Source organism: Coptis chinensis, chromosome 6 (assembly GCF_015680905.1).
Source record: "Coptis chinensis isolate HL-2020 chromosome 6, ASM1568090v1, whole genome shotgun sequence".
Lineage (NCBI taxonomy): Eukaryota > Viridiplantae > Streptophyta > Magnoliopsida > Ranunculales > Ranunculaceae > Coptis > Coptis chinensis.
The window spans coordinates 20,161,476-20,186,569 of NC_141461.1; the positions used below are offsets into that span (position 1 = coordinate 20,161,476).

Consider the following 25,094-nt stretch of genomic DNA (forward strand, 5'->3'; position numbering starts at 1 on the left):
TTAACTTGGGACTACGTAACTATAGTTTGTCCAATTTATAAAAACAAGTACCTAGAATACGATTTTGAAATTGTCAATGAGAAAAAGGCATTAAAGGCCTCCACTACATTTATAGACTATTCAGGAAAAACTTTTGAAAAGGAGAAGGTTACCGAAGTAGGCTTCTTTTAAAACCAAATTGATTTTTGGAGAATATATAATAGATGTCCATAAAGTCCAAGAGGTTTTAGAATAGAAAAAGATCATAGGATGTCATGGGCAACATAAGCTTTTATTAAAAAGATACGCAAAAGATACAAGAATACATGCTTGCAGATACACACTTTTCTCCTATAGACACTAACCAATACAAATTAAAATTGAAACACAGAAGAAGCTTCCAGTTACAATCTCATTTATACTTTTCACAAGGTCCAATTTTTTTAACATGAATCAATACCTACCAAGTAGTCTAGGACACCTACCTATCTGGAGTGAGATACAACTGTCGTGAAAATCTATAATGCAAGCATAAATATTTGCCATACATATACCAAAACACTAAGCTACTAAAATGGTGAAAGCACTTAAACATCAAGAATAGGTTGGAAAGTACAGAGGTTGGCTATCCTTTTTCATACCTAATTACAATTAATTCACATCAACTTGCACTTGTAGGTGCGTTCATGCACATATGTACATAAAGAGATATTCACATAATCTAATAAGAGCAGAATCATTTATCAAGACAGATGCAGGCAAGAGCTAATTATGCTTCTGAGTACTCTCCAGTATGGCACATCACATTGGTACCAATCAGAGTACTTCAGCTAAATACATGTATATTATACACCATCAGGCAAAAGATAATGGGACTCACAATAAATAAACCATTTGAACTGGGAGTTTATAAACTAACCTGATTTATAACTTCCTTAATCATCTCTCTTGCGACTTCAATCTGCCTTTTATCGCCAATAACTCTAACAGTTCTTTCCAGGGAACGATCACCATCATGAAGATGTTGGGGTATAAGCTAAACAGAAAAAGGAAGTCAGCATCTGTGAAGTTCAACCACACAAATATGCAAAATCCATGTACCTCCTTCAATCTGTTCTACATACATCTACAACAAAGTCTTACGATATCAACTACCTGGATGCGTTCCCCTGATCTCGTTTGCAAATTTTTGATGGTCTCTCCTCCCCTGCCAATAATCAAACCTACCGGAAACAAATAATATACAACCAAAGGTGATGGACCGAGAGAGAGAGAGATAAATGAAATTCCAGCGCTCCATGGGGATGTGTTCTTTGGGCTTGATTGTTTGTTTTCAAATTGCTTCTATTAATAAGTTAGAAAGAAAAGGCTCGAGATCAACTTTCACAACAATCTCATGGATCATCAAAATGGGAATTAACAAAAAGATCAATATCAAGTTTTTTTTTTCAATAATCGGCAACGGAGAGATTAGGGAGTTGGAAGAGTGGGTAGATTTTGGGTTAGCAAGAAGAAAATAATAGATGGTTTACTTCCTTTGCACTCTCTCTCGTCTTTTCATTTTCTAAACGTCTCATTAATTTTCTTATTTAATAACATAATTAAATTGCTAATTAATTGTATTTATGGTGGCGTACAATTTGATTTGATGGCATGGATTTGGTTTTTTAATTTACCACCACATGAAATGACTGATTACTCTTAATTAAAGTACTAACCAATAGTTTCATTTAAGGACAATATGGGCAATATAAATTTACTATAGGCGAAAAAGACCAAGTTATCCTTATAAATGGTATTTGGGTGTTTTCATTCAATTATTTATTTAGGGGCATTATGCGTAAGAAAAAGACCTGAATGAATTTAGGAAGCCATGATCATTATAGGATATGCTACTAGTAGAGATAAGAAAAAGTAGTGTGAAGACGAATAAAAAGTTGGTATTAACAAAGATGGTTAAGTAGTTACAACTCACCGTTGAGATTTTATCCTAAAGTTATCTAAGTGGTGGCTAGAATTGACTCTAATTAGGGTCCCCTGGGCCTATATAGTCTAATCCCGATCCCTTGCACATGCCACCAGAGAAAAACCAAGATCAAAGGCCCCATTCAGCCTTAAAAAGCCCAACCACTACATTGTTCAAAAACTAAAAACAAAAAAGGTGGAGTTTGCATTAGGCCTTTTAAAATTCAGAGCCGGCACTATCTCTAATGCCTCGATAGTTGTGTTGGAGTTAAATGGTAATTAAAACTTTCCAACAATGATGATGATTAAAATTTTAAAATAATTTATAATAGCAATTAATATTTCTATCGATAAAACCTTTGGGTGATGAAACCAGAAGTCTTGGGCAATTAGGCTCGAACCCCGTCAGCATCAAAGAGTTACTGATCTCATTTAAAACAAGCTTGCCAATCAAAAAATATATTTCTATCGATATTTCATGAATTTAAGTAAAGAATCTCATTGCAATCAAACATCCTAATCAAAACTTTTCTAAATTCAATTGAAGTCTTTTATGCTAATTCATTTTCCAAAAATTAAGCAAATCAATTAAGGTTTCTACCAATTTTCCTAAAAGCAATCTTAACTCTTTTTTTTCTTGAATTACATTGCAATTCAAAACATAAGTAAATGACAAATCTCTATTATTAAAGTACACCATAATTAACATGGCCTCTTAAATTAGACCAGCATTTTTTCTACCACTAAATATCCTTGATCAAATATTAAAACAAATCATTCAATGCCTTTAAAATGGTCTACTTCATCATTTCATTTTTTAGTTCCATTTATACCCTTAAGTTAAAACACATTTAGAAAACATATTTGTGTAAATTCAAGTGAAAACCAAATACACGCATCATTTAAATAGTAAGGGAGTTATTAATTTGCAACTAATGAGACTCACGGTTTTAAGAAAGAAATTAAAAGAATAAAGAAAGAGTAATGAAGAAAACCAAAAGTCTTCCCACTCTTTCGACTTCCTAATCTCTATATTTCCCAATTTGATTATTGAAAAAAAAAAAAAAAAAAAAAAAAAAAAAAAAAAAAAAAAATCTCTGTTACCATTTGATTTTTCTGAAAGGTAAAATTTTCCTCCTTTTAAGTATGTAACCATTGTTTAAGAATTTGGAGTTGTCTCTTTCTCAAGTTTTGACAAAACATGGATGCATGTGTTTCTCAAGACGGCTTTGAGAGTTTCTGATGGCTTTGCCTTCATCTCAGAACCTGTTGAAGTTAAGGCGAGTTCTTAATTGAGCATTCCACTAATTTTTTTTTTATTTAGAACGCAAATAAACCATTGGAAGCTCATCCAATTATTATAGTAAAAATGATTTCAATACTGCAAATCGATACTTGAATGGCCTGTTATAAAACCACAACTTTTCAGTCACCAACGAAAGATCACAAGAGGCATGTTCACATCTCAATCAATTTGTCTCAGTTTCAAACTCAAAATAAAAGGCTTTGAAGTATACTTTGTTAATAATGCCAATGTTTTAATGACCAATGTTACAACCCAAGTTGTAGGTGTCGACTAGCAAAGTCGGTAAAACCTTTGGGTAATGATACCAAAGGTCTATGGCTCGAACCCCGCCAGCATCAAAGAATTACTGATCTCATTTAAAACAAGCTTGCCAATAATAATAAAAAAATGTTATAGCCCAAGTGAACCTTTTCAGTTTAGGATCCATACTTTTTTTTAGCATATATCATTAATAAACTAATAATGTTTTTGTTTGTTTGTTCCAGGTGCCTTTGATTGGGAATCATTTCCAAGATAGAATGAACCATATATTGTCTTACCATTCCAATTTCAAAGGTGTCAACTAACGATAACGGCAAGCATCGGTTAGATGCACTTCTTCAACTCATAATTTCATTATATTGTTTGTCAGCAAAGAGGTAAAGGATTAATTGCTATGATTAAGTTGCAACTTTGGTATCATGTCGAGGATAAGGTGGAGAAGTACAGTTTACTAGAATTGTCCTAGCACGTATGGACTGTCGCGGGGGAATCTAGATTAGCCTATGTGTCTTTGCCTTTATCAATAATTCTATATTGACACATAGAATTTGACACAGTTGACCGACACAGTGTCGTGGCACTGCAACATCAATGTTGTATCGAGAAGTACCACTGTAACATCAATGTTGCACCATGAAAACCATAGTCACGTCAATGTTGCACATAGAAATATCACTGCAACATCAATGTTGCACCATGAAAACCACTACAACGTCAATGTTGCACCGAGAAATATCACTTCAACATCAATGTTGCACCATGAAAACCACTGCAACATCAATGTTGCACTATGAAAAATTAATAGAATGGATGGTTTGCTATGAAGAAAAGATGAGAATGGCAAAATAAGAATGGAAAGAGAAGAGGTGTTTTGAGTGAGAAAAATATATTTTTGGCTCTTATTTTCACCACTGCAACATTGATGTTGCAACATGCCACGTCACTATGTCTTGACTGTGTCATTTTTCCTGTGTCAGTGTAGTATTACTCGCCCGTTTTGCTAAATAGTTTACCCCAAAAGAACTTAAAGTATGCAACTTGACAACATTAGTGGGTATCCGTATATCTAGCTCAGCGGACATTAAGCTAGCAGTCTACATAAATAATTAGTTTAATGACAAGCAAATGGGTTGCAATATGGTATATTCATAATACAAAATATCATGAAATATCCTGATATTTATGAAGGAATTGAAATGGTAATTGTTGTGGTCGATCTATCCACAAATATCATGATATTGGAGATATATGGTGATACGATGATATCAACTGATTTTGGTTAACAATGATAAAATAAATGTCAATGATATATCACATTATATAAATCAAGAGATATATTTATTGATATATCCTCGATATCTATAGATATGCCAATGTAAAGTATTACCAATTCACCACAAAAGGGATATATCCATGATACATATTGAGATAATTTGAGGGTTGATGTATCCCCATATCATGATATTCTGTATTATGGTTCATCGTCTATTATGGTATATGGTATATCTATCTTTGTCTTATATATATGAGTACAAAATGCCACGTAGTTTTTCCAAAAATGTTGGAAAATCATCAAACTAGGACAGAAACTATTACGACATTACCCAGGCAGGAAAACTGCACTTATCGGTTGTTTACTTGTTTATTGCGACATATTCTGATATATTCATCATATTATCGACGATTATATTTCTAAAGCCGAGAAACTATCTGTGCCATTTCTTTTGTCCAAAGTATAGAAACTTCACCTAGAATTTCAAATCTGTCATGAAAAATAGAAGAAAGAAAGAAAAAGTAGAAGGAAAGAAGTGATTGAAGAAATAAAAATACTTTCTAAAAGCCAAAAAAGTTCAAAACCAAATCATATTACAAAGTACGTATATTTTTTTTTCTAATCTTAATCTCCTTTCTTTGACACCTTCAAAATTCAATTAAGAGTTGTTGTTTTTTTTTAAAAAAAAATTAAGGTAGGGTTAAGGCAGATTGACCCCCACCTGTTTTTTTGCCAAAGATAGAACCTTACACCCTTAGAGTTAGATCATTAAAGGGAGTAACACAATAAACTCACAAGTTCAATGGGCATCAAGCCATACACGAGCTAATCCCCACTTCAATTCAAGCTAAGCCTAACATAAAAGAGATGGCACACTAGACATATATATCATGCATCAATCCTAATTCATTTCTAACCAATGAAAGTAGTGATATCGGAATCCTACTTTCTCATCATGATTTCCTTCACTATATCTTAGGGTGATCCTTCCTAAGATGAGTCTGTGCTTTCTCATAGCTACAAAAGAAACCTTCACAAGCACAACACACATAATTCAATTCAGAGTTATATATGAAGCTCTATTAAGCAAAAAACATATAGAGAAAGAGAAAAATGGTTTTTGATTCAATATTCCAATTTATTAGAATGGTGGAGAAAGGAGCAATTGAAAGGTGGAGCACTAGACGCCTTATTTCCTTTTATGACTTAGTAATAAGATTGTACCACTGGTATACTCTAGAGTATTGGCAGATTTTCGGATAATACCGAAAATACCAACATACCAAACCTCACATAAGCTCAAATACTGATCGATCCAAAAATTGGATTTCATAAAATCCAGAATATTGGGTCGGCACATGTACATACAATGATAAATAGAAAGTTGGATCTTCATTGAATCTCACACCTGAATCCCCATCTTCTTTTTTTTTTTTTTTTTTTTTTTTTTTATTTTTTTTTATTTTTATTTTATTGGCAAGCCTGTTTTAAATGAGATCAGTAACTCTTTGATGCTGGCGGGGTTCGACCCCCAGACCTTTGGTGTCATCACCCAAAGGTTTTACCGACTTTGCTAGTCGGCACTTGCAAAAAAATGTGTGGGCAAGCATGTTTTTGAAGATATCAGTAACTCAATTGTGTGTAGCGGGGTTCGAACCCCATACCTCTAGTATCATCACCCAAAGGTTTTACCAACTAAGCTAGAAGGCACTTACTCGCCCTATCTATCATCCTGAGGAGAAGATTAGTCTGTTTGTAGAGGTCGATGCATATATTTCTAATCTTAGCTTTAAATGGGTAGTGAAATCTTATCTTGGTATTGGAGTTTAGCTTCGAAGAAAGGCAAGAAGATTGGGTTTTACTGTACCACCACTACTAAAAAATGGGCTTTTTATGACAACTATTTTTTTTTTCTACCTTGACAACTTCCACACAAGCCGTCATTATTTCTATCTCACCATTAATTTTATGACGCTTGATGTCAAATGTTGACGGTTATAGGCTAGTCGTCATAAATATCTTTAACGTTTTTTTTATCAATGTGTCAAGTTTGTGACTAACAATTGTATACTTACCTTTCACTTTATGACGATGTTGACTGTTATAGACTAGCCGTCATAAATATCTATGACATTTTTTTTTATCAATGTGTTAAGTTTCGTGTCTAATTTATGAGTTCTTTTTCACAAACGCCAAGTCAAAAATTGTCTAACTTTTTCCTTCTAGCAAAACATGTGTTAATTAATTTTCTAACCATTTAGGAGCAATTAAAAATGAAGAACGGGACTGGTTGAAATAAGTAGCTATTATGACCTATTACGATGCCTACTTTTTTTCTATCTTGACGACTTTCTTGAAAACTGTCAAAATAAATAGCTTAAACATTTTTTTTTTATGATGGCTTGCCTAATTTATGACAATAGTAATACTGGCATCAAGAAATATTATGATGGTTCTACCATAGCCGATAACTCGTAGAGTGTCTAAAACCGTCAAGAAGTCAAGCGGTCAATAGAAATACACAGTAAGCTAGTAACAACTAACAATAGTAATACAGGCATCAAGAAATATTATGATGGTTCTAACACAGCTGATAAGTCACAATGTCAGTTTATTCTTTGCCTTGAGCTCTTTATGTTCTCAATCATGTGTCCTTCAAACTATAGTCTCCTCTCAAGGAAACAAACCACACCATTTTTTCTTCTCGTCACACAATATCCACTATTTCCTCCATATGCATGACAATGTCTGGTAGATGTCTCCTAGCATGATGGGGGATACTCCATGCACCATTCTAGACCATTGAACTCATTGTACAGGTCATTCTATAAGTGGAGTCATGTATGAGTGCTTGAGGAAAGTAACGCTTCAATATACCTGCAGGGTGCCATGGATCGAGCCAAAAACTCGTTCTCTCACCATTGCCAAATTGGTGCATGACAATGTTTGAAGCTTCTTTCTTTGTGTTCAGTAAGTTCCTCCACTTCCAGGAACAGTCATTTGGTACTTTCAGTTGCTAAAAGTTGCCTTTTTTTTTTAATCAAGTTCTTGTGCACCCATTCTGCCCGTAATGTATCTTTCTTTGTCAGCAGCTTCCATATTTGCCTCACGATAGCAGCTTTATTGACTTTCTCCAGTTCTCTCAAGCCCAGACCTCCTTCATTATATGAAGAGGAAACTGCATCCTAGCTGATAAGTGCATGGGATTGATCACAGTCAGGCCCTCCCCAAAGAAAATTCCTACAAATTATGTTAATCTCCTTTACGGTACTTTTAGGGATCATGAACACTGCAAACCAGTACATGCTTAGCTAATTGAGAACATATTTAACTAATTGTAGTCTCCCACCATATGTGAGCAACCTTCCTTTCCAGCTCTGCACTCGATTTGAATGTTATTTAGTTGTCAATGGAGCATAATGCAAGTAATGAACAGAGAACAGGCCCATAGGACAATATTGAGTTTTAATTTTGGTTTTAGTTAGGGTCGGCATATAATTATGGCTCAAGGACAATTTTTATTCAATGGCATTTCTGCTTTCCACTTGATATTTTGGGTAAAAACATGTCTCCACTTTGTTTGACCGCTTTTCTCTTTTTTTTTCTTTATTCATCTCCCTCCACTAAATTTTGGGAATCAAATTTAATTACAAAGCATGGGTGATTTAGATTTTAGCAACGAATTTACATGCAAAGAGGTGTATGCATGTTTTAATACACATGCATACTACTGTTTGTATGTGTGTTATGCACATGCATAATGGTGTGTGCATATGTGATATAGTTTGCATGCGTGTTATACACATACATAATGATGTTTGCATGTCTGTTATAGAAATGCATAATGGTGTGTGCATGTTGGTATACGCATGCATAGTGGTGTTTGCATGTGTATCGGATTACTACTCTCAAGTCTCAACTTAAAAATATCTTCGACGACAACAATATTGAAATCGAGATAAATCACGTGATTGATTACCATAAGATTTGAACATTTGAAGAGGAAATTCAATTGTTGTTCAATTTCTTGTTGAACCAATGTCGAAATTGACCCAATTATTCTTCAATCAACAATAACCTAGAATTGAAATGTGAAAAAGTATATTGCAAAGTGAGGAGTGTTTGTCATGAGAGAATAAGATGTTTTCTCACATCTTAAATCATTAATCACAACACACAAATCAACTAGCTCAAACATGGAAACAACTAGATCGATCTCAAAAGGTTTTTTTTTTTTTTTTAGATGGAGAAGAAGGTATATGTTTGTCATGAGAGAATAAGGAATTGATCGTGGAATAGAGATTTGGGGAATAAGAGTTTGCTCACATGAAAATTAGGTTGAGTCCAATTTTTTTTAATTTGTGTTATACTAGGAGGAGAAGGTTATTATTGGAAAAAAAAATAAGACAAAAATAGAAAATTTTGTCCTGAAATCATAATTACTAACACTGGCCTGTTGATTTGTCCCGGAACCATAAATAAAAGTAACCCGGTACTACAACCACAATTATTCTTCAATTTGTGGGATTGGGCCTAATATGTAAGAGAGGAGATATGGTCACTGATGTAGCAAGCCCTGCCCGTGCCTAATTGGTTAGTAGTAACATGCCTATTGGCATATTAAGCGAATCATGGGTGATTGTTACTAATAAACAATGAATTTAAAGTAGATTGGAACTAGCATAGTCTAACAGTAAATTTAAGTAGTGTTTAGAGCAACTCTAGTGCTTATGTTATTGATAAGACATCAATCAATATTGGTCTACAAATAATGAGTGCTTATATTATGCATTATTGACAACTTGTTGTCTGTAATGTATAGCCTATTTATATGCTATGATCCTTGGTAGCATGATAGCTGGTGCAGCTGACGAGTTTTCTGCTTTGATGGGATTCCAAGTTATTAAACCACCTGTCAAATATTTAAGACTTCCTTTGGTGGCTGCTAGACTAAGTATCAGTGATTTCCTTCCTCTTATCGAGAAGGTCTCATGCAGGATTACCAATTGGAAGTGTATGAATCTGAGTCATGCGGGAAGGCTCCAACTCATTCAATTGATTCTCTTGTCTTTTCACTCTTACTGGGCTCGAACCTTTCTCCTCCCTAAAGGTGTGCTCCTCAAGGTTTCAAAACTCTGTATCAAATTTCTATGGAGTGGGCCACTTATGGAACCTAAAATGCATTAAACTTCTAGAAAAAATTTGTTGTACAGTAAGATGGAAAGTGGGTTAGGTATCATATCATATGGAACATAAGTGCTCTGTGTGGATTGCTTTTCAAAATTGCAAGGAAGGAAAATAATATATGGGCTAACTGGATGTGGAGCGAGCAAATAAAGGCAAAGTTCTTCTAGACTATGAAAATCCTACAAGACTGCTCATGGTCATGGCAATCTATCCTCAAGAATCTTGTGTCACTTTTGAAATTAATTCTGAAGTGACCTAACAGCCCCCGACACATAAAGTTCAACCAAAAGTGACAAAAAAGCCTTACTAAATGTGTCACTTTTTGTTAATAAAATGACACTTAAGAATAGCCTCTTGTGACATGGCTTGTCAAAAGTGACACTAGTTGTATCCCTTTTGGACCAGAATGGGACATAATTTCGTCAAAAGTGGCATATTAAGTATATTAATTGTGTCACTTTTGGACCAGAGTGAGACATAAGTACGTCTAAAGCGACATATTAAGTATACTAATTGTGTCACTTTTTGACCAGAGCAAGACATATGTACGTCAAAAGCAACACATTAAATATACTAGTTATGTCACTTTTGGACCAGAGCGTGACATAAATTCGTCAAAAGTGACACAAAAGCCCCCCACTTCTTGTGTCGTTTTTGGGAATCAACTCAATGTAACTCGTATGAAAAAGAAAACGACACATAATAGTGGTCAGTTGTGTCACTTTTAATAGATATTATGTCACTTTTTCCAAAAGCGAGACAAATGAAAATAATTTTTTTTAAACCTTTTCTCATTTTTGTATTCGATCGTATTCATTTCTCAACTTGCATCCTATACATCATAACCAAAATCTCATTAACCTGTTTTATGATAGAAACAACATCCATATTTATTTATCAAAACATTACAACCAAAATCACTTTAACCTGTTTTATGATATGGAAACAACATCCACTCGAAATAGAAAAAAGAAACAGCATTCAAAACAATTAACTTCTATTGATTTCAAAGATCAAACCTAGTATTTATCATCCAGTTTAACTCCCAACAAAATAAGTCATTCCAATACCAAAAGAATCACAATAAATTAAAGCAAACAAAAAGAAAACTACATGATGCCAACGCTATCCCAGCCATATCTTAGCTTGTTGTGCGCACTTCCAACACCAAAAAACCTAGCTACCATCTATTAATTTGTTAATCGATCCATGCACCTGCATCATATCATGAAGTCGTCATTTCACTATGACTAGTATATAAAATTAAAAAGCAAGTGAATCAAGAAGGATATATTGCACAAAAAGAAAAAAAAAATCGATAAGAAAAGTATATGTACATAAAGAAAAGGAAAATATGGAAGCCCACTTACCTAAATTAACTACTCAGATAAATTGTTGGATAAAGTCGATGAATTCAAGACGAAGTTCATCTATTTCAGTGGTGTAACTCTTCTTGCCAGAGAACTCCAATACCTAATACATGTTCGACGAAAAATATATTATAAATATTATGAAAATGAATAATGCAGGCAATGCATTGCCTACCATATTTACACATACACTAACTTATAAGCTAGCTAAGACTATATGAAAAATAATGCTACTTTACAGTCACCTTCTTTTTGAGTGGTGGACTAAGATCCTCCACTAAATCTCACATAAAACACAATACATAATATCCGCATACAATCCCCCCTTGTTATTGTGGGCACTACACATAATTAATACTTGCATTAACACATATACACAAATTGGAAGATACATTGTATTGTATTCCAAAGAAACTAAGTTTATTGTCACATAGTTTCAATTTGGATTTGGATTCATCTTTCTCTTTCCTTTGGACATATTTGATGTCTTGATCGCACTGAAAATGCATTTGTTTAATTCTCATTAATTTCAAGATAGAATCAAATATAAAATGAAAAATACAATAAATAAAGACTAAACTCACGTGTTCACTAATAATTTAAAAGCTGGATCCGGCGGCACTCAAAAATCTTTTAAAGAGTCCAACCAGTATACATCCATTGATGGTATGTCAAGAACCATTAAGACCCAATGCCTCCTACATGACTAGTTATGTGGATACAAATCCAATTAAGTACTTTTAATTATATAACCAATCGGAAAAATAAATAAATAAATAAAAATAAAAATAAAATAATTTTAATTATATGAAAATAATGTATATGTACTACAAATGTATAAGCACAATTACCTTGTGTTGAAAGGAATTCAAAACACATGATCACCGTGTTCTTCAGCCAACTTCTGAATATATCGAGCCTTCTCATCATCCTTTGTATAAATAGTAAAACTTTATGGATTACCAAATGCGTATTTTGCTCGAGCAATTCCAAAAGTCTAATATTAATATCTACAATATATATATATATATATATATATTCTGTTAAGTCGTTGCATACGAAAAGTTAAATTATAACTAACACAAATAAGTTCACCAAATTATTCATACCTCATGTAGGAGATAATGCAACTACCATTTAACATTCTCTTCTCACACACTATGCTCGAATCCAATGGGGACCTTGCAAATTCCGATATTGTGATCAGTATTCCAATTTTTTAACTTTTTGGAAATTTGTGGATTTTGAAATCCCAAACTTTACTCGAGGCTCACTGCCTCTACGAGGTTTAAGGCAAGGCTCAGAGGCTCTTGAGGCTTAAGCCTCAATAAATATAAAAATAATAAAGGAGAACAAGGAAAAATTAGGAAGCTTGGGATTCCTAATTGAATGAGCTATTTTGATGCTCAAAACAAAACCTATTGTCTTTAATCTTTGGCTTAAATACAAAAATATGCAACGTACTTAGGTCCTATTAACACTTGTATTAACATAGAATTTTTTTTCATAAACGTATCAATGTACTATGCCCGATTTCACAAAAATAGCAATCTGTTAGCATCCGTCAGTTAAGTGATGATGTGTCCATTTTTTTTTCAATTTCGTTTTATTTGTATTTTCCACTCGACATACCACCTCAGCATTTCTACCACCTCAGCCGAAACTAACCCATATAACCAGTTTTCATCATCTCTTTCACCCATTTTCGAACCCATTTACATATAGACCCATTTTTCAAACCCACTATACTACTACTATATGTTATGAATTGTAACTAGTGAACTAGACTTATGAAACATAACCAAAAGCAAAATTCATGTGGGATTTTTTTTAAATGCTCTACAAAATGGCGCCTGGAATGCTACCCAAAAAATGGTCAACTTATATAAAGATGTTGATAGATGACATAGTACATCAGAAAATACAAAGAAAAAAAAACAAACCTCAAAAATCAACTATTGATGTGACAATGAAGTACTGCCAATTTAGATTGTTTAATCATGTAAAAAATGAAGTATACAAATGAGGAGTTTCATGCAGGCTGATAGATTTAGAAAAGGTTCGACAAGATAACCAATATAATTGGAATGCTTGAGTTCAACAAGATATACTTTAACAGACATTATGCGCTGGAATTATTAGCAAATGGAACTGGAGAGAAATAAGCAACCTCAGAAATATTGGGCTATGGCGTAGATGATACATTCAAACAATAAAAATGTGAAAGCTAAGCCACTGCTTTGCGGTCCAGTTTGCGAATTGTGTCCGAATAAACTTCGTCGAAAAATTCACGGGGCTGGAAAAAGAAACCCAACATTATTAGGGAAGAAGTATTTGTTCTTATAGATACTTGGTAGCTCTCACTGAAAAGAGCTGACGAGATAAAAAAAACGCCAACCATGCGACAAGGACTTGCATCTAACAAGTGATTTTAAGGGTAGCCGAAGAAAGATCTCCTACATAATGTCTTTGGGGATACATACAGTGTTCACATAATACTCCTGATTCTTGTTAAACAACAGTATCTCCACCATGTTGGTATTGTCTCTTTTTGTTTCTTCTTCTTTTTGTTGATTATTAGAATTAGAACTATCTCCACCACCATGTTGATCTTGTCTCTTTTTGTTTCTTCGTCTTTTTCTACTCTTTTCTCCGACGACACCATTATGTTGTTTCAGTTCAAAAAGGTTTCTCCTAGAGAGTTAGAGAGAAGGATAGGAAAACCAATGCTCAACCCTCATAGATCTTATTTTCTGTATTACTTAGAAATAAGCGTTTACTACAGGCGGGTTTGGAAAATGGGTCTATATGTAAATGGGTTCGAAAATGGGTGAAAGAGATGATGAAAACGGGTTATATGGGTTAGTTTCGGTTGAGGTGGTAGAAATGCTCAGGTGGTATGCCGAGTGGAAAATACAAATAAAACGAAATTGAAAAAAAATGGACACATCATCACTTAACTGACGGATGCTAACAGATTGCTACTTTTGTGAAATCGAGCATAGTACATTGATACGTTTGTGAAAAAAAAATCTATGTTAATACAAGTGTTAATAGGACCTAAGTACGTTGCATATTTTTATATTTAAGTGTTAATAGGACCTAAGTACTTTTGTGAAATACAAGTGTTAAGTCATAATCTTTTGAAAAGTTAAGAGGGAGCTAAGTGTCAAAAAACAGGGAAAAAAATGAGAAGAGAATAGAAAGATGTGAGGCTTAAACCTCAAGGCACAACATCAGTCTTCAGCCTCAATACATTTTTTAAAACCTTTTATACAACAATGTCATAGATATGAAGAAACAGTGCATCATTTAGTAACAGACAAGTAATTGAAACCCTGGCCCATAGCCTCACAACGTTCATTATTAAGAACCAAATTTGGGCAGCTACAGACTAAAGATATGTCAAATACCACTTACAGTTCCAATGGAAGGTTTATCCTCGCTAGCCTCAGTTAAAAACAAGCCACCAGCAGTTTTCTGCTCTGCCTCAGCAACCTAAAAGAATGTAATCGAGTTAAAAGTGAATATTATTTTAATGCACGTGTTTAACTTTAATAAAATTGCTTGGGGAACCTTAAAAAACAGTACCTTTTTCTTAAGTCCCACTAGTTATGGACTCTTAGACCACTTGATTAATAACAATAGTTACAATATACATGGGATGAATTTATCTGACCTTGATTAAAACACGGTCATATAGAGGCTGGAGATCTTTGACTTCATCAGTCTCAAGAATACCCACAATATCATCTTCCTTCAATAAAAAATGAGTTGATCCATCAAACTTGAGTTCTGTCCCAGCATATTTGGAGTAGACATACAATTTGTGCTCCATTCTAGGCAACAAGGGGAAAAAAACAATATTAACAAGAATACTCAAACAAACAAACAAACAAACAGTTGAGAGCATTGGAAAGGGATATGAAATCACCTTGACACTAATTTCCATCTTGTTCTTCCCGAGAGTCTTACCCTCCCCAACAGCAACAACCTCACCACCTTGTGGTTTTGATTAAGTTGTTGAAGGAAGCAAAATACCTCCTACAGTTTTTTCCTCGGCAGACTTGATCTTAACAAGTACCCTATCACCCAAGGGTTTAAATCTAAAAAAATATAAAACTTCTTATGTGTTGCTTCAGTCATTTAGCTTACTGATGTTAGTAACTACATGTTACTTCAAAGAAACAGACTTTGCACAATATCCCTAAGAGAAACTTATGTTTCTGAATGGAATGTTGAAGAGTACCAGTACCCTCGAATTCTGGAAATAAATTTCATTGTGTTGGTGATAATAGATTAGTCCTTTACAAAAATGAACTCAATCATGGCCCACATAAGCTATTAATAAAACAATGTCCAAAATTGTTGGTACAAGAAACAAAATCCAACAAAAAGACATTTAAGTATATTCCACTGTTCTCTAGCATATCATGGCCAAAACTCATGGTTTATATACTTAATGTAATTCCAAAATAGTTTATGTTTGTAAATCTACAATAAGGGTACACTACCAAAAGAACAACTTTACCCGACTAATTATGGCTGTCGCGAAAGGTATTACCCGACAGACCAAAACTGCCGCAAGACCGTCGGAAAATGCTCGGTCGGCATAGGCTTCCGACGGTTTTTATTGGTCAAAACAGGCCGTCGAGGTTGAGGATCTTTGCTGACAGACATTCCTAATGTTAATAACCGTCGATATCGCCCGGTATCCAAAAACCGTCCGGATAGTTCTTCTTTATCCAAAACCGTCGGATATTCTTACTGCTAAAAACCGTTGGATAGTTCTGCTGTTATGAACCGTCGGTTAGACCAACTGTCACCAGCCGTCGGATATGCCAGCTGCTAGCCGTCAAGTAGTTTGCTACTAGACAGTTTTTATCCGTCAGATATTAGTTCTTTATTTAAAAATATATTTTTTTATAATAATTGTTTCAGGTATCCCAACATTACATTCTTGCAAGTTCCCACTCAAATGCTACAAACGCCAATGTATTCATAAAGAAACAATGTGTTCATAAAAAAAAAAGAATAAGACATGTTATTCACTAAGTATACATATTACTTCCTTCATAAACCAAAAATCAGCACCACGTACACCATCTGTCTAACAACCAGTCCTAGTAATCTCTAGTACCATTACTTACAACAAACATACTCAAAAAACCAAAATAGATGAAGTTTGCATATCCCACACAATAGATTACTCATACTGCAACCTTGATTCAACCATTCAACAAAATCACTAAGGTCCAAAGCGTCTCACCAAGTTGGTAATCCATTTGCCAAGATCTTGAAGTGAGTTTTGCTGACCAAAAAAAAAAGAAGAAGAAGATCATGAAGTACTCTCTTATGAACTAGAAATAATTCTAGCTGTTCTATTCTAGCTATAAGTACCTAAAAATACCCAAATAAAAAATCCCAGCCCATGAAAATACCCAAACAAAAACACGTGCTGGAAGAATGTAGGAAACTTGATAATCAAAACAGAATAAAAAACACGTGCCGGAAGAATGTTTGAAGTTTGTATACTAACCAAAACAGAATCAAAAGCCTTAAGTTCTATTTGTGCGCCCTCTCTGCGTCCTTGGACAACTGCATGCCTATCTTGGATTTCAAGAGCCATCTGTGTTATAATAGCTTGTAGCTTTGTTCCCACTCCTAAGATTGCCTGCCAAGCAGTTCATAGGTGAGATTGAACTTCAGCACTAGTTAGGAAAGCTACTACCATAATACATAAAATTGCTTACAAGTAGAGGAAACACGCCACGCTATCCATCAAACAACGCCATCCATCCCGGAAATAACAATATGATCCAATGAAAAGACTGCATCTTAAATTGAATTTGAATTGAGAATATAAATAACCAGAAAAAATGTTTGATTAAAGGCGTGAGCTCACCAAAGAACATTTCGGAAGCAAAAATACCACAACTGAAGGCCATAGGAAAGGACTGTTGACATCATGGAGCATTTACGAAATTAAAATGCATAATTTGAAATCCATTATCAAAAACCAACACAACTAGAAAAGTTTCTGATAGAACCACAACCAGTAATGTCATACCTAATTCCAACAACTATTTTCAAATCATCTTCTAATGACCTTCTGATATATTTTTGAAAGTTGAATTTACTTCCAGGGGATAAATGAACCTATAAGAATAAAAAGTTAGCACAATACAAAACAAAATGAAGGAATCTGACGATTTGTTGTAGACAAAAACTCACTAATGAATCCATGATGCATAGCCAGGTAGTTGGACTTGCGTACAGATCTGAAAAACAAAACTGCCGAAAGAAAGCACCTTGGAAAAAGTCACAGGAAAAAGTCAGCCAATTTCATAGCTAAAACTAGTAGTAGTCTAAAACTTGGTCAAAACATAAGTAATGAGAATCAAACTTAGCATTTCTTTGAAGCCACCAAAACAGTTCACTTTAGTTGATGCCAATTGCAAAACTCATCAAATCAAGTAAAACCAAAGGATTCTAATACACGAAAAGTTCAATTGGTTCAGTTTCAAGTTTTTAATTGACTAAAAGTCTACAAGAAATAAATGGCCAGTGGAAAGAAAAAAATAAAAAAAATAAATTGTCGTGTGAAAAAGAAAGCATGGAACTAAAAGGACGACAATGTGGCCGTCGTTGTAAAATATAGGCAGTAAAGTTTACCATTAGTATGCCAGCTTGAAGAGAAAGCTCACCACATTTCTAAAGCCGTCGAGTATGTAAGTTCGAGGGGCTTGATAACTACTGTACAACCACAAGCTAGAGCAGGAGTGACCTGAAACAACATAAATAGAGAGCTTATGATCTTCAAAAAGGCATAAAGGCATCAAGCAAAAACAAAAAAGGTATCCATATTCAAAATCTCAAACTATATGCAAAATGGGTTAAACTAGAGAGTATACCTTGCAAGTGAACATTGCTAAAGGGAAGTTCCATGGTGTAATCGCTCCAACGATACCAATAGGCTATAGAAGAAGAATGATGCAAGACCTTTAATAAAGTAATAATAGATCCATATAGATAAGCTTCGAATTCAGTTAGAAAGCTTAAAAAATCCAGTTTAAAGGATGCAGGTGTACTGCATTCTTGCCTCCCTCTCTACAGAATTCAAAATATGAGTGAAAATTAAGATTGTCACCAACAGTTTTTTGCATCTTCAGATCCTTGATTGAATGTCAAATAAGAGAATATTTAGTAAAAGGTATTTGAATGCTACTACCTTACTACTACTAGCCATATCAGAATACACAATCGAGGTTTATGTAACCAAGTTAGTCCTTTTGGTGGTACTTGATAAGCACCCAACGTGAAAAGATTAATTAGATATGTAAAATCAATCTTTGGGTAGCTAACAAAGTAACTAAGACCAAAACTACTTTATGCAACCAAGTTTGTCCTTTTGGTGGTACTTGATAGTGCACGACATTTGGGAGTTGTGGAACCAACTAGAAGTAGCTGAGGTAAAAGAAAACACCCTACACATATCCCCTTTTTTTTCTAGTACTTAATTAAATGAAAGTCCATAAATCTTCATCACTACTATAAGGCAAAAGAAAATGTATGCACAACATGGTTTTGTTAATTTGTGCTAAGCCAATTATGCGATATTGCTTGGAATAATTCAACGTTGAATTATCCAAGAAAATATTAAAAAAGATCTAGTAATTATTAAAAAAACATACCTCGAAAAATCCAGCACAGATCGCATAATGACTAATGACGGTTTAGTGAACCAAAGATGGAGCCTAGAATAATTCAACGTTGTCAAAAATCAATTTCTCAGCACCAGCTCAACCATGTTTTTGAACTCTAACCCACAAACAAACAAAAAGAAAAAAAAAACAAATTAAATTAAATGCAATAAACTAGTACATAGAACGAACATCCATCCATATCCCATATTTAAATACAAGAACAAAATCAAGTTTTAATGCAAGAATGACTACCTTGGTCGAGGGCTGCGACTTCTTGACCTGCCTCTTGGGTTTGGAGAGGTTTCTATCACTCTTCCTTTCTTACTATTGAAAGAAAAAACACAAAAAGTAAAATTTAGAGTGCTACTTATGACATAAAAGTAAAGATTATAGATATCTATGCAGTCCATCCGCAATGACACTTGGCACCGAGTGGTTAAGCCTTAGGGGCATGGCATGAGCCTAGGCGTGCCCTGGTGTGCAGACACACCATACACAAGTACACTATTCACGGGATGAATCAACTTAATAATTTAGCTTTGGATTGGTTATCATGAATTTAAATTCAATTACGAAAATAATCAAGCACAAATCAGTAACTTACATTGGTTCGGCATTTGGACCATACTTAGCAAATTGAACCGGCCATGATATCTCTACCATCAACATTCCTTCCTGAAACAATAACACCAAAAAAAAAAAATAAGTACAAGAAATATATTTGTACATAAATGCTCACTAAAACAACACTAACAAATTAAACTCCCAGAAGCCCTCGCTACTTTACAAAGTGAGCAAGGCAAGTGTTTTTATCCGTCTCCCTATAAACAATAAATGAGACCTTAGTTGTTCCTCACCATTGTGGTTAAATAAGAAGCGATCCTAACATGTAATTTAAACCTGCTTTGCCCTAACTAAGGTACATTGCACAATATAATATTTCTAAATAGGTGGAATGATCAAGTAATATGATCCTACATATATATAGGCATGCTGTGAACATTTGGGGGTATAAATAGGTGGTAAACACCAAGAAAATGCACATATCTAAAAGCATGCTCTACATATGAAATACAGGATAACATAGAGATATAGACTTAACAAGAACTACAGTGAAAACTAAAAAAGGCATAAAGTGAGAGGAGTTTAAAGATTAAGCAAATTATGCTAGTGATACATATTCATAGTTACTAAGGAGAGACTTCTCTTGCTCCAATGCTCGGCTCATTTCACTGAATAACACCACTACATTAGCTACCAGCCCAAGCCCCCCAAGGGAACGTATACAACAACTTTTAAGAATTGACACTAGTTTCAGCATCAGAAGGCCTTGATTTGAAAAATCCACCACCACCTACATAGCAATTCATCTCTCTTAACTTCAAAACCAAAAACAGTAAAATCCCACATCCGAAACCCAAAGCCGTACTAGACCCAGTTAAAGACACTGCAGCACAAACTGACATTACAAAAGACTTTTCTTTACTGTTCATATCTCTTGCAGCCATAGCTAATTCAATCCCAGAAAATAATAACAAAGCACTCCCAAAATCCCAATAGGAAACTGACTCAATATCCTCACAAATGAATTCCCAAAAACCAGTCCCAAAACCAACTTCATGACCCCTAAAAAAAGTACTGAAGCCCCACTCCTTCCACCAATATAAAACAATCAGAAATTCATGATTCCTATTCGCCTTTACTTCACGCCTCAATTCACTATTGATGTCTCCTTAGCCTCATCGACATAATAATTGTGATGAACTTAACTACATGAAATCTATATGCAAATACAAGTGAATTCAAAGGAAAATTACATTCAAGTATACAAGACAGAGGGAGAAATCAGCTTCTTACACATCAATTAAGCCAGGCATGACGGCAGCATCTCCATAATTAACCACATGTAGGCACCAACTCCGAGATTGTGTCTACTCTAAACGCTTCAGAAACTCCAAGAATTGGATCTGGAGGGGCCATTGATACACCCTTAAAGCAAGAAACATTTACTTGCTTTCTGATCCATAGTTATCCCCGCCGAGGAAGATCACCAGAGCCAACAATAACCAGGTGTAGCACAAGCATCAATTAAAATTTAAGAAAGGTCACGAAATTATATACCTTCTTAGCATTGAGAAACCCATTATTTCCTCTCTCCTTTGAAAACACGTGTCTTACATTCGACACGCCAACAACCTTCATCTTTGTCAAATTTACCCATTCAAAAAAAAAAGGAATAATAATTAAGTCATCACTGTCTAGTTTAAATGAACAAAAAATGGAAACAGAGAGTAAAAAAGAGAATTACTAGTGACGCAGATCGACATAGACAGAGTTGATACAAGGCATTGATAAAGCCATTTGGAAATGAAATTGAATTTTTTTTAGTAATGAAGAATTTGATCAGTTCAAAGAAAGAAACAATTACAGCTGGTTTAGTTAAGATCTCTAATTAAGTAATGAAGAATTTGATCAGTTCAAAGAAAGAAACAATTACAGCTGGTTTAGTTAAGATCTCTAATTAATCTTTCTTATTAATAAAGGAATGGAGATTACGAAGATGAAATGCAGAAAAGGTGAGACGGGGGAATCGATAAAATCGAAACTGATTCTCTTTTGATCCAAATCAGCGGGTTTTATCGTTGAGAATCCAGTAAAAGTATCTAAGCAGACAAAAAAAAATGAGAAACAAAAAATGAAAGCGAAAACACTACAAAAGGTGTGGGAATGAGGAAATGGAAATTCAATATTACTTACTCTGTGGGTACAAATTAACAATCAAACTTATCTTATGTTGGTCTACCTTTATATTTCCTTCTAGAAGTAACCTCATTGTTTCCGAAGCCTCTTCACTCGACTGAAAACAAAAAAAAAACAATTAACAACCAAAGTAAGACAGTACACATACAAATAGAGAAACTAAAACATACAAGAAATCGCAAACCACCTGATTCACAACATCATGAAACACTATGCACATTAATCGATTCACAACATAGAACTGTGAGCACTATTCCACGACTCCGGATAGTTATAGCTGAAGGATATAAGAATTATCACTAGTTCCAATAACAAATTACTTGATTTATGTTCATATGGTTGAACCTCATTAATTCATATTTGTCATAACAATACTCAAAAGTCAATCAACACACACAAGTAACTCTTTCACAAAGTAAAATCTACAAATTGACAAAACAAAGAATATTGATTCTCACAACCAAAACCCATATTGATCACTGCCAACACTACAGTTCTATGAAATCATGTCATCCAATTTAGCATGTTGGTAACTTGGGATGGGGGAAAAACAAATGAGAACAAAAAATAGCAAATAAAAGAAAATTAAATAAATAAAGTGGGTGTAGATCTCAATTTATGAGCACTTTAGTCTAAAATTTTAAAAGTGGGTTTAGTTAGAAAATATAGTGGGTCTATATATCACCACCCTATAAGAAGGCTGTTATAAACATAAATATCAATATCCAAAAGGAAAAGGTCAATTGTAATTTAGATTGGAAAACAACATGATTATCCTTTCTACCACTGCAAATTTCAACAGAGAAGGAATTAAGAAAAAAATTCAATAGAGAAATTAATGCACGTGTACTGTTATTACCTGCAAATATGTCATAGAATATGGACTCTTCCCCAAAGAAATCATTACAGAACACATACCTACAGAATGAGAAAAAAATCACAAGGCACTATTCAGAAACTATTGCATTTGATATAAGACGCTAAGAGATTTAAAAATATTTTTTCGTACTTTGAAGTAGTCAGTATCCATCGAAGAGTTTGTGCAAGCTCTGAAAAAGAACTTCGTAAGGATATTTGAGAGAGCTAGCTTCAGCTATATCTTGAATCAAAGCAGTGATTGATTTCAAAACAAGTATAAGACCGAAAGATTAATTGATTCCATCTTCCATAGGGCAATGTTCCTTTCAAATTCTAATACTTCCATAAATAGAAATGGAAGAGTTGACATATAACTTTTATTTGATAGGTTGTAGCCTAATATATTTTTAATTTCTCAAATCATGTTAAGCGTGCTTTCAAAGACTTCTCTTTTGAAGAAACACTGAAAACATTTAAAGAGAAGCAATTAAAATAAAACATAATTCTGAAAAAAAGAGAAACATGGTTTCTTCTTCACATAAAGACTTCTCCTTCAAATACAAGGGCACGTTACCTTTTGGAGTGGGAGAGAGTGTGAGAATGAGAGAGAGAGAAAGAGAGAGTGCACGTTACCTTTTGGAGTGGGAAGGAGAGTTGAAGCGGCAACAACTGTGAGGGAGAAAGGAAAAATAGATTTTAGGTTTTTTTTTTATTATTATTTTATTTTTCCAAATAAATTTAGTGGGAACGAAATTAACGAAATTAGTTTGGCGCCTGATAATTGGGAAAGGTATGCCGACAGTTGAAATTGGTTGGAAGATACCCCACAACTACAAAATATTAAACAATAGTTGGGAAATTTATTAAATCCGTCGGAACTCACCAACTAGTGAAAACCGTCGCCTCTATCCGAGGGTTAGTAACTCTCGTAATACCGTCGACCACATCTAAAACCCATAGAATACTCAGAGAGTTTACCCGACAGACCTTCAGATTTTACCCCTACAGACCCATCTAAATCGTGGGTAACTTCCCCTGCGCATTTAAACCGGCCGGGCTATTCTTTATAGCATCTGTCGGGTAAACTCATTTTTATAGTAGTGGTATTAGGGTCTACATAATCTCTCCTTAATTAGTTAAACAATATAGGGTTAGCTAATAGATATTAAAATGTTCCATGAGCACTCAGGTGACACATAATGATTAGTTAAACAACATAGGTCAGCTAAAAGATTTCTCAATAGTGTAACTCCATAACCAAAAATAACAAGCCATCATGACAAATCCAGCTTGCTTGTTGTCTTTTTGCAAAACTGAAACCATGCATCTAGTGGTAACTAAAAGAATAATATATATAAAGTATTTGTCGGAGTATGTGCTACCATTGGCACGAAGTCATGCGTGAGTAGTATGTTGCTTGGCCTCAAATCCCTATGAATTATTGGACATCCACGACACTCTTCATGTAGAAAACGCAATCCTTTCATTGTTCGATAGCTTGCGGGCGCGTTTATGCCACTCAAGAACTGTGGTAGATTTATCTACAAATACCAGAAAGAAGGTAAGTCAAAGAAAACTAGGAATTAGGAACATTGGCTATTTGAATTTACAAAAAACCACTTACCAAATAAATTGAAATAGAGAGACTTGTTACAGATGTCCTCGTATACCAAAATATTGTTGTTCTTATTCTTGCAATACCCCAATAGCATCACAATATTCTTATGACACGCAAAACTTAAGACATGTACTTCATAACGAAACTCGATATCTCATGCACAACAGTTGAAAAGCCAGTGAATTATACTAGGACAATAAACCCATGGATTCACATCTTATCAAAATAACAAAAACTTGCATATTTCATATTAACTCATTAATCCAATATATTATACAATAGAAATGAAGTAATTTAATCTTTATAACTAAAACAAGAAAAAAGATGATACTTTTGGAGCCACAAAAGTAGAAACTTTAACAACAAGTCGTTTAAATGACCTCTTATTATTACAAGTAGCAACTGACGAAGAAGAAGAAGAAAACTTCACATTCGAAAAACGAAGTCCTTCAACACGGCTAATTGATGAACCAATTACTTGTACTATTGTTGATGCCATTAAAATCTTAGTGAGAGATTTAATGAAGATTGGGTTTGGAGAAATGAGGAAATGGCTGGAAAACCCTAGAGAGAGAGACAATTGGAAAGGGAAGAGAACACTGGAACGGAGAACGAGGGATGGACAGAGCGAGAGACCGCTGGGTGGGAGAGCGCGCGCAGTGAGGTCTGTTAGACTTAAGTGTTTTTGGGAGACATTTTTTCTTTTTTAATCCTAATCCAACAGACGAACTTCAGTTGATTACCTTTTTATTTCCTTTTCTTTTCTTTTTAGGTTTATTTTGTTGATTCTTTCGGAGGGAACCTAAAAATA

At 34.3% G+C, this 25,094-nt stretch overlaps 1 long non-coding RNA gene and 1 pseudogene across 1 annotated transcript; both read right to left on the reverse strand.

The window, feature by feature from the left end:
* Positions 1–722: 722 nt before the first annotated feature.
* LOC147492009 (20 kDa chaperonin, chloroplastic-like) lies at positions 723–24,782 on the reverse strand (annotated as a pseudogene).
* LOC147492010 (uncharacterized) lies at positions 16,340–17,016 on the reverse strand. The gene is made up of 2 exons (XR_015199901.1): positions 16,881–17,016; positions 16,340–16,652 (listed from the first exon to the last, which is right to left on the reverse strand). It is a non-coding gene; the product is annotated as an uncharacterized LOC147492010 (long non-coding RNA).
* Positions 24,783–25,094: the final 312 nt, after the last annotated feature.